Source organism: Pinus tabuliformis, chromosome 9, assembly GCF_031772625.1.
Source record: "Pinus tabuliformis cultivar Carrire ecotype Pingquan chromosome 9, CPIR1, whole genome shotgun sequence".
Taxonomy (NCBI): Eukaryota; Viridiplantae; Streptophyta; class Pinopsida; order Pinales; family Pinaceae; genus Pinus; species Pinus tabuliformis.
In genome coordinates this window covers 1,804,686,238-1,804,697,295 of record NC_142307.1, presented here as the reverse complement: position 1 = coordinate 1,804,697,295, position 11,058 = coordinate 1,804,686,238, and the positions used below count along the sequence as shown (strand labels likewise).

The window sequence follows — 11,058 nt, the reverse complement described above, 5'->3', positions numbered from 1 at the left end:
AATGATAATCTCTTTTGTTTCTTTATGGACTTTAGAAAATCCTTTGACACTATTCCTCAGGATAAGATTTGGAAAAGACTATGAGATAATGATTCATTATGAGTTGAAGATTGTTGTGATTCACCTCTACGAGACGATTAAGAAAGGGTGTTCCCTTTCCCCTACCCTTTTTTGTATTTACATCTATAAGCTAGACGAGTGTTTGGAAATCGAAGGGTGCAAGGAAACCGAGCTTGATGGTATTATGATTACTCTTCTCCTCTATGGCGATGATATCCTTCTTCTTGCTAGAAGCCATGAGGACATGGACAACAACTTAAGAATCTTCATGACTATTGCTCTAAGATGGGTATCACGGTTAATACCAACAAGGCTCAAATCGTGACAATTAAAGCCAAAAAGATCACCCATGGAAATTTCGTCTGTGATAACAATTGCTTGGATCATATCTCTTCTTATAAATATTTGGGTATTGGCATTCCTTATTAGCTCATCTTCAATTTACAACATTGAGAAAATGATTATTAGAGGCTGGAAAGCTTATTATGAGCTTCAAATCAGTTGTAAGGTTGTCAATCTTTATATTTGGAGTAAAAAAAGGTTCTTCATTGAGACCCTCGTTACCCCTGTTGTCCTATACGGTTGTGAATTATGGGGTTGCGGTATATCCAAGGAATCGTGGAGAAAGATTGAGAAAATTAAAAAACAATTCATAACCTACAATCTCAAGACCAAGTAAATATCCCCTACTCTATCTTTCTGATCGAAGCTGACCTCTCCCCTCTTGAAAGCAAGGGTATGTTTAATTATCAATTGTATAAGAAGGAGTTTTATGGAATCCAAGAGGCTTCCTAAAATTGCTTCTATCTTTAGTCAAAACCCCCACCTTTGCCTCAAGCATGGGTGGCATAAGGATGCCCAGTCTTGGCTCAACCATTGGGGGATAAATGAGGAGATCATCCTCAGAAGCAAGGATAGTGTTCAAGATATTATTAACTCCAAATTTAAGGATATGCTATGGGATGATAAGGAGCTGGAGGGTAAAAGGAAGCCGAGAGACTATAAGGAGGTGATCAACCTCACCCTTGAGAACTAGAATTATCTTTATGTTTTCACCGGCTCGAAGAAAAAGGTGAACATCGCTAAGATTAAAACTAATTCTCATGATCTTCGAAGTGAAACCAGGCAGTTGTCTACTCCCAAGGCTCCGTGGGACGATAGAATTTGTCATCTTTGCGATACTAAGAGGGTGGAGGATGAAAAACATTTTCTTTTAGATTGTTTGGCCCTTACTCACATCCGCTCTAATTTTGCAAACATTTGTCACACTTCCAATCTTCTTAACTTGTTAAGTCAACGTACTTTCCCTTCTTTTTAGAATAAAAATAAGATTCTAAAGAATTACAATTAAATTCTTCTTAGTAAATGTTAATTATCATCATTATTATAATAAATTTATTAGTAAATTATTTTTAATAGATATAATCATCATTATTATAATAAAATTTATTATATATTTATATATATAAATAATAAACCGGGAAATGAGAATAACGTGTATTGTCTTTTCTTTGTGTAATTTTTAGGTGTGTCTTTGGTCATACCTTGTATAATTGATTGCCCATTTGATAAAAGCTTATTTCCCATTTCGCCTCTTGTACATTCGTTGAAGTTTCCAGCTGGAAGTGTTTTCAGCTGACGATTTCTTTATTGAAGAAATTTTAAAATACAATAAGAAACTCTAAAATCCAGGAAGATATCATTTCCCGCTGGTGGCGCCAGCAGATTCGCTCGCATGCGCATCACCCATAAAATTCGCGGAAAGAGTGTGTTGACCGGTGAGGCCGAGTCCAGTTTTGATATATTACGAAGTCAGACCGGCGTGGGAGAAAGAAAACCCGCCTGGCATTTCTTTCCGCCACGGATCATCTAAATGCCATTCACGTCTGCCTTTGTGCTACATAGTCAACGCCAGATCTGCTTCGGCGATTGTGTTGTTGGGTATTTTTGATGGGGAAAATACCAAAACCAAGATTCAAACTAAACACAGAGACAATGCTCTGTTCTTTGACTCCAGGATCTTTTATGCACAGGGAGACTTAAAAAAATTTACTGAGGAACAGAGTATTTCACCACCATAAAAGATTTCTATTCATTAAAACAAAAAAAACATTCACTCTGTCTCCATATGAGAATTTACACTGCTGGAAAAATTCCCATTAACATTTACTGCTGTAAAATCTCCATTTACATTCACTGGTGTGGAAAACAACTTACTGCTGTAATAAAAGGTTACATAAGTTTACTGCTGTAATAAAATTTACACAGACTTACAAAAACGCTCCACCATTTTCTTTATGCACTGCTGTGCAAAACCACACATGGTTTTTAGCTACTCCTCCATACTACGATGGCCAACAACAAAAACCTTATATCCCATGTGCCAAACAAAACAAAGATGCAGAGCACATTTTTCACGGCTCCTTCGTTCCCTTTTTTACAATAGTCAATGCACGAGCCCTTTTCATTTTTGAAAACAAAATAAAAAAACACAATTACTTTTACGTGCCGTAAATATTTTTAACACCCATGCCTTTCTTTAAATGCACCATACCTCCGATACATATAAAAACATTAAAATTTAAATCACCTACCAATACTTCTACGGGCACATTAACTACATTATTATTGGCGGTCAACACAAAATTTAACATTCACTCCACGCAATCCTTGATTTAATGCGGGCCCATATGCAACTTCAGATGATCAACGGTGGAGGGCGATGGAAGCAATCGAACGGTGGAGAAGAATATCGGAAGGCCTCATGCTACAGAACTTTATCTTCCGATATGTCAGAGATGCTGATGTCAGGTGAGATCCACGCGTCTTCACTAAATCGCATCGGAGCCAAGAATACGGAAACAACTTTTCCGGAAAAGCGGTGCGATATGCTTCTGGGCGGTTTTGTGGTTTCGTTCGGTGGTTTTTGGGTTGCGTTGAAATTATAACTTCAACACTCCCCTTTAATTTCAACTGCTGGCCATTCGGTCATACCGAGACACTTTCTTAAAAATTCAAAGCTTCTCTGATCCAGCGGCTTTGTCAAGATGTCCGCAACCTGTTCTTGAGTCCTGCAATGTTCCAAGACAATTTCTCCATTATTCACCAATTCTCTGATGTAATGAAACCTCGTATCAATGTGCTTCGTTCTCTTATGAAACCCTGAATTCTTTGACAATGCAATAGCTGAGCTATTGTCACAAAATATCACTATCGCTTTTGCCTGCTCTTGGCCTAAGCTCCTCAACATTCTTCTCATCCACACTGCTTGACATGCTGCTGCTGTAGCTGCCACATATTCAGCCTCTGCTGTAGACAATGCTACAATGGACTACTTCTTAGAAGCCCATGAAATGGCTCCTGAACCCATATGAAATACATAACCGGAAGTGCTCTTCCGATCATCTACACTTCCAGCCCAATCACTGTCAGTGTATCCAACCAAATCTGAATGTTCTGAGGCATGATATAGAATTCCAAACATTTTGGTACCTTTGACATACCTCAAAATTCTCTTTGCTGCCTGCCAATGTGCCTCCTTTGGCCTCTCCATGAACCTGGAAATTAAACTAACAGCATACATTAAATCAGGCCTAGTTGCTGTTAAATACATAAGGCTGCCAACAATACTTTTATACAAGCTAGGATCAAAATCCTTGCTGCTGTCCTCTCTGCTGAGCTTTAATCCCATCACTGTGGGAGTGATTGCTGCCTTGCATTCTTCCATCTTAAATCTGCTCAAAATTTGATTTACATATCTTGCTTGAGATATAAAAATTCCTTTTTCATTTTGCTCTACTTCTATGCCTAAGAAGTATCTCAAGAAACCCATATCAGTCATTTCAAATTCATCCTTCATGACTGATTTAAAATTCTTAATGAGCTGATCATCATTACCTGTGAAAATAACATCATCAACATATAAGACCACAATCAAAATCTTACCATCCTTTTCTTTGATGTAGACGGTGGGTTCTCCTTCACACTTGTCGAATTCATTATCCAAGAGATATGAATCTATCCGGCTGTACCATGCTCTTGGCGCTTGCTTCAGCCCATAAAGAGCTTTCTTCAATTTGCACACTTTGTGCTCTTCACCTTTCTTCTCATATCCGAGAGGCTGTTCCACATAAACCTCTTCCATTAACACTCCATTTAGGAATGCTGATTTCACATCCATTTGGTAGACTTTCCATTTGTTTTGTGCTGCTATGGACAGCACTGCTCTCACGGTTTCCATTCTTGCAACCGAGGCGAAAGTCTCCTCATAATCTCTCCCATACTGCTGCTTGTAGCCTTTGACAACCAGCCTTGCTTTATGCCTTTCAATCTTGCCTTCAACATTGCTCTTGGTCTTGTAGACCCATTTCACACCAATGACTTCTTTGCCTTTTGGTAGCTCAACCAAATCCCATGTTTTGTTTCTCTCTATGGCATTCATCTCCTCATCCATAGCTTCTATCCATTTCCTATCTTTGATTGCATCTTCGAAATGAATAGGGTCATCAACATGACAATACAAGGCAAATAAGGAATTCATTCCTTCATCATAAATGTCACTTAGATTTCTAAATTTCTTACCTCTTTCACTTGGTGTGCAAGTGCTTGAAGATGCACTTGAATTTCCTCCTTGTGGTGTGCTTAGAGAAGCACTCTCATTTATCCTCAATGGTGTCCCTTGCTGTCCTTGTGTTGGCGCTGCTGTTTGGGGATTCATTTCAGCCACTTCCTCTTCATCTTCATCATGAGACAAACAGTTCTTGACATTCACTGTTTTCTCTATGCTTCCATCCCAAGCTTCCTCTTCAATGAATTGAACATCCCTGCTGACAAAGAACTTCTTGGTAGATGGAATGTACAGCCTGTAAGCTTTGGATTCATCACTGTATCCAATGAAGATGCATTTCTCCCCTTTGCTGTCCAACTTCCTCCTTAGCTGATCTGGTATGTGTGCATAGGCCACACACCCAAAAACTCTCATGTGGGTGACTCCTTGCTTTCTCCCACTGCATGCCTCTTCTGGCACCTTGTTCATCACTGCTTTTGTAGGACACCTGTTCAAAATATAAACTGCACAATGTACAACTTCAGCCCAATACTCATTCGGCAAATGCTTTGCCTTCAGCATGCTCCTCGCCATATCCATGATGGTCCTGTTCTTCCTTTCAGCAACTCCATTTTGCTGCGGAGTGTACCTTGCTGTAAACTGTTTATGAATTCCATTTTCTCTACAAAATCTTAGGAATTCCTTGGAGATATACTCACCTCCTCTATCAGTTCTCAAAACTTTAATGTGCAGCCCGCTTTGGTTTTCAACAAATGCCTTGAAATTTTGGAATTTCTCAAACACTTCACTTTTGTTTTTAAGGAAATATATCCAAGTCTTTCTTGTACAGTCATCAATGAATGTTAAGAAATATAGGCTGCCAGCTAATGATGGAGCTTGCATTGGTCCACACAAATCTGAGTGGATAATCTCTAAGGGTGTCTTTGCCCTTATGCTTTTCCCTGATGGAAAACTTTCTTTATGTTGTTTGCCCAATATACAACCTTCACAAAGGCTGTCTGGCTTCTCTATTAATGGTAATCCCTTGACCATTCCTTTTCTGCTCAATAAGTTTAGACCTCCAAAATTTAGATGCCCGAATCTCAAGTGCCATAACCAGTTCTCATCCTTTGGCACGCTTTGGAAGGCCTCTTGGGTAACTGCTGCTATTTCCTTCTTGTTCTTCAAGTCTGCCCTGATCCGGAGAGGGAACATCCTGTTCCTTGTCATCTTCACTTCAGCAATGCATCTTTTGCTGGGTGGTATGTCCATGATGGTGCACACATCGTTTACAAAGTAAACATTGTAACCCTTTTGGATAAGCTGTCCAACACTCAATAGGTTACATCTCATTCCGGGGACATAGTAGACATCTGCTATGGTTTTCCTTTCTCCTTGCTTTGAAAATATTTTTACTTCTCCTTTTCCCATAACAGACACTTTACTATCAGTTCCTAGTGTGACCTCTGACTTCAAGTTTTGATTTAAGGCTGAGAAGAGGGCAATGTTTCCTGTCATATGGTTGCTGCAACCTGAGTCTAAAAACCATATGTCTTCACTATGTGTTTCAGCCATGTTACAAGCTAAAAGGACATTATTTTGACTGCTGTTTTCTCTTGTAACATTTGCATTTTGTCTACTGTTCATATCATGTTGTTTCTTTCTACAATCACTTGCATAATGTCCATACTTTTTGCAATAATAGCATTGAACATTAGATTTATCATACCTTTGTCCTTGAGCATGATGTTGTCCTCCTTGTTGGCTGCTGCCTTGGCCTTGGTTCTGATTTTGATTGCTGCCTCTTCCTTGTGCATTTGATGGGCTGTTCCTTCCACCTCTGTTCTGGCTTCTGCCTCTTCCTCTCTTGTTTCCTCTTCCTTGACCTCTTCCTCTTCCAAAGGACATCTGGGTCTTGAAGGCTTGCTCTAGAGATGAGTTTTCATTCCTACTCAACCTCTGCTCATGTGTTATCAGTGATGCATGTAGCTCATCAACTGAATAGTTTGAGAGATCCTTTGTCTCTTCAATGGTGGTGACTATGGCATCAAACCTTGAGGGTAAGACCCTCAATATTTTCTCCACTATTCTTCTATCTTCAATTGTTTCTCCATGAGTTCTCATTTGTGTGATTACACCAATCACATGAGTGAAGAATGATTCAATGTTGTCTGACTCCTTCATGTTCAAATTTTCAAAATCCTTTCTCAGCATTTGCAATTTTTCTGTCTTCACTCTCTCCATGCCTTGATAGACTGTCTTGAGGGTTTGCCATGCTTCATTTGATGTTTTAGCTGCTGCTATCCTTGGAAATACAGTCTGGTCTACTGCCAGATGCAACAATAAAATGGCTTTTGCATCCTTCTTCCTATTGCTCTTCAGGAGATCTCTCTCTCCCTGAGTTAATGCATTGAACTCAGTTTCATCTGCTGGTTCTTCAAAACCTTCCTCAACTATTTCCCATAAATCTTGAGAAGCAAACAAGGCTCTCATAGTTATAGACCAGTAGTCATAGTTCTTCCCATTAAACTGTGGGAGCTGGGTGTTAAACATACCCATACCAGTGCTTGTGCTGGCCATTCCTTGACTGTGTGTTTAAAACAACTGACTGCTTCTTCAGCAACACAAAAAAAAACTTGAGAAATACCTGAATCCCTTTGGCTGAAACTTCACACTGCTGGAGAAGCTTTCTCTGCTGCAACCACACCCTCCTTCAGCGTCTTTGAGCCTTCAAAGAGCCTGGACTAGCTCTGATACCACTGTTGGGTATTTTTGATGGGGAAAATACCAAAACCAAGATTCAAACTAAACACAGAGACAATGCTCTGTTCTTTGACTCCGGGATCTTTTATGCACAGGAAGACTTAAAAAAATTTCACTGAGAGAGAGAGTATTTCACCACCATAAAAGATTTCTATTCATTAAAACAAAAAAAAACATTTGCTCTGTATCCATATGAGAATTTACACTGCTGGAAAAAATCTCATTAACATTTACTGCTGTAAAACCTCCATTTACATTCACTGGTGTGGAAAACAACTTACTGCTGTAATAAAAGGTTACATAAGTTTACTGCTGTAATAAAATTTACACAGACTTACAAAAACGCTCCACCATTTTCTTTATGCACTGTTGTGCAAAACCACACATGGTTTTTAGCTACTCCACCATACTACGATGGCCAACAACAAAAACCTTATATCCCATGTGCCAAACAAAACAAAGATGCAGAGCACATTTTTCACGGCTCCTTTGTTCCCTTTTTTACAATAGTCAATGCACGAGCCCTTTTCATTTTTGAAAACAAAATAAAAAAACACAATTACTTTTACGTGCCGTAAATATTTTTTAACACCCATGCCTTTCTTTAAATGCACCATACCTCCGATACATATAAAAACATTAAAATTTAAATCACCTACCAATACTTCTACGGGCACATTAACTACATTATTATTGGCGGTCAACACAAAATTTAACATTCACTCCACGCAATCCTTGATTTAATGCGGGCCCATATGCAACTTCAGATGATCAACGGTGGAGGGCGATGGAAGCAATCGAACGGTGGAGAAGAATATCGGAAGGCCTCATGCTACAGAACTTTATCTTCCGATATGTCAGAGATGCTGATGTCAGGTGAGATCCACGCGTCTTCACCAAATCGCATCGGAGCCAAGAATACGGAAACAACTTTTCCGGAAAAGTGGTGCGATATGCTTCTGGGCGGTTTTGTGGTTTCGTTCGGTGGTTTTTGGGCTGCGTTGAAATTATAACTTCAACATGTGTTCACTCGGGGTACGGTCATGAAGCAGTATTTCTCCATGTTCTGGTTGTGATTTTAATCAGTTCTGCAAGGTACTAAATTCGCATCCTAACGGCGTTTAATTTGATGGGTTCCCTTGAAGCAATCATATTTGCGGCCATGACGTTCCTTTTGGTCCGAGAACTGTTTGCGGACCGTTTGAGATTGATTTTACTAAATTCAATAGTGATGAGAGTAGTTATTTCAATTTGATCAATGCCACAATAAACACAGCTTTACAGGTCACACCGGATTCTCGTAATACAGATCCCACATACTCCCTAAAAAATAGATCCGGAAGAGCTTTACTGAAGAAGAATTTCAGGGTATACCATGGAAATAACAGGGCATCCTTCAATACCTCGTTCGTTTTCAATATTCAACCCAACAGTAGAGAAGGCGGAGAGGGTCTGGCTTTTATCGTGACTTCGGTCTCTTATGATAATGATCATACGCTTCTTAATAGCTATGGCCAATGGTTGGGACTGTTCAACGCCTCCACTAACGGCACCAATAATAGCATGGTAATGGCAGTCGAGTTCAATACGAGGAAGAGCCCTGGAACTAACGATCCCGATGACAACCATGTAGGGATCAATATTAATAACATAAATTCCATGATTTTGAAGTCTCTGGACCCGAACCAGATCAATTTGAAGGGAAATTATGACATTCAGGCGTGGATTCAGTATGATGGCAGTGCTAAGAAGCTGGACGTGTACGTCGCCAACGTCTCTGAACGGATGCCCATGGACCCCATCATCACCTTCTTCATCGATCTGGCAGCCATCGTCGAGGAAGAAGCTTATTTCGGCTTTTCCGCCTCCACGGGTGAGGAGACCGAGCTCAACACTGTGAAGTCATGGAATTTTACAATCGACCCCGTGTCCAGGCCAAATTGGACATTAGTTATTGCTCTTTCGGTCTGTCTGCCCTTGGCACTGGGTGCCACGATATGCATTATAGTGCTTCTGAAGCGCCATAGGGCTCAGGTAGAGGAAGAGAACAAGTTATTTGAAGAATTAGATAGAATTCCGGGCCGCCTACCAGAATTCAGCTACAGAGACCTGAAGAAGGCAACCAATAACTTCAGTCGGACAACCCTTCTTGGAAGTGGCGGCTTCGGAACTGTTTACAAAGGAATTCTGCCAAAGGGAAAAAATGTTGTTGCAGTAAAATGCATAACCAGAGACGCCAAAAGAGGTAAAGAAGAATTTATCTCAGAAATCAGCGTTATCAACCGCCTGCGCCATCGAAATTTGGTGCCTCTGCTGGGATGGTGCTATGAGAAGGGGCACTTGATTATGGTTTATGAATTCATGCCCAACTGTAGCCTGGACAAACATATTTTTAAAGTGGATATTGCAAGAGGATTTCTCGACTGGGAGCAGAGATATAACATTGTCTCAGGCGTCGCCTCGGCTCTGCTGTATCTCCACGAGGAATGCGAGCAGCAGGTAATCCACCGGGACGTGAAAGCAAGCAACATCCTGCTCGATTCCGAATACAGTGCCCGACTCGGGGACTTCGGCCTTGCCCGTCTGGTTGAACACGACCGGAGATCCTTCATGGTCACTGGTGTAAAGGGAACATTTGGTTACATCGCACCCGAGTGCTTTCACACCGGGCAAGCCACGGCAGAATCGGATGTGTTTAGTTTCGGCGCCGTTGCCCTTGAGGTTACTTGCGGAAGGCGTCCCACATTTAGCACCGAAGAAGCCCCAGATCTAGTGGGTTGGGTTTGGAATCTGTATCACCAGAACAGGATCTTGGAAGGTGCTGAAAGTCGCCTACCTAGGGTTGGAAGCGGCAGCATTGACGAGGACGACATCAAACGTTTGCTGATGTTGGGTCTGGCGTGCTCTAACCCAAATCCGGTGGCCCGTCCAACAATGATGGAGGTTACAGAGGTACTGGCTCGAACCATGCCACCGCCATACGTACCTCCCTTCAGGCCGGCGTTCGTCTGGTCCCATCTGCCCTCTGACAACAGTCTCACCAACACTCACACCGCCAATTCAATAAATAGTGGTGAGGGTTCAGTGACCTCCATGAATACGTTACAGAAGGAGATGAGTAGCGGGAAGGACGACATTGTCTGATATCGATTTTGATTTAGCAGAAACCCTACCGAGGTTTTGTGTTGTAGAAACTTTCCAAGGGCGTCAGGTTAAGAACGTCGCAGGAATGTTATCAGGAGTATATGTGACATTCATTATTATTATTAATTTTTTTTTTGGGAGGGGGTGGAAGTGCAGAAAAAAAGAGTGCGGAATGAAGGTTTATATATATATATATCATCGAATTAATTCTGTGTACTATTTTTGTAATATATGAAATACTTGTAATTACAGTTGATTTTTTCCGATTAATAGCGTTATGTGTACGTAGATTTCTGTAATGAAATGCCTTGTAATTGCCGTAGGATTTTTCGCTTAATAATATGTATTTCAGGTAATTTTATAATCTGGGTTGTATGCTTCAGGAGGTTTGAAATTAATACAGCAACCCTGCACCTCTATCCCAACGCCCAACGAATCCGCCTCTGACCATCAGATCAAATGTGAGTAACTTGTCTTTTTTAGAGGGTGCCTCTATCCCATTTTGTTCATGCTTTGGACAAACAATCAGGTCCTCTCCATATTAT

General features: G+C 40.7%; 1 pseudogene; it reads left to right on the top strand.

Annotated features, from left to right (window-relative positions):
- The first annotated feature begins 2,738 nt into the window (after positions 1 to 2,738).
- Positions 2,739 to 10,513, top strand: LOC149155977 (putative L-type lectin-domain containing receptor kinase S.5 pseudogene; annotated as a pseudogene).
- The last annotated feature ends 545 nt before the right edge of the window (positions 10,514 to 11,058 follow it).